This window comes from Petaurus breviceps, unplaced genomic scaffold (genome assembly GCF_028583685.1).
Source record: "Petaurus breviceps papuanus isolate PSGF00001 unplaced genomic scaffold, PetGlider_PUasm1.0 90895, whole genome shotgun sequence".
NCBI lineage: Eukaryota > Metazoa > Chordata > Mammalia > Diprotodontia > Petauridae > Petaurus > Petaurus breviceps.
This window is the reverse complement of record NW_027187372.1, coordinates 3,604,408-3,604,747: the sequence shown is the minus strand read 5'-3', so window position 1 is coordinate 3,604,747 and position 340 is coordinate 3,604,408.

Sequence of the window (340 nt, the reverse complement as noted above, 5' to 3'; positions counted from 1 at the left end):
CACACACACACACACACACACACACACACACACACACACACACACACACCTGTGTATAGAGTGATTTGCATTCAGATATACTTGTGCAGTTTTAACCCCTGTTGGCTGATCTTTCAAACTGATGCAGTGATATTTGATCAAAACCTGAGGGCAGTGTCTTCATACACTGCCAGTCAGGCAGTATATCTTAATTAAAAGAGACGTTTGAAAGACTGGCAGCTATTAACATTGCAAAACTGGACCAACTTCTGGTCAAGAAGAATGTATTACTGAAACAGATTTTTTTTTTTTAAAGAAAACACACACCTTGTAGCTTTGGTTCTCTTTGCATCCAGATTAT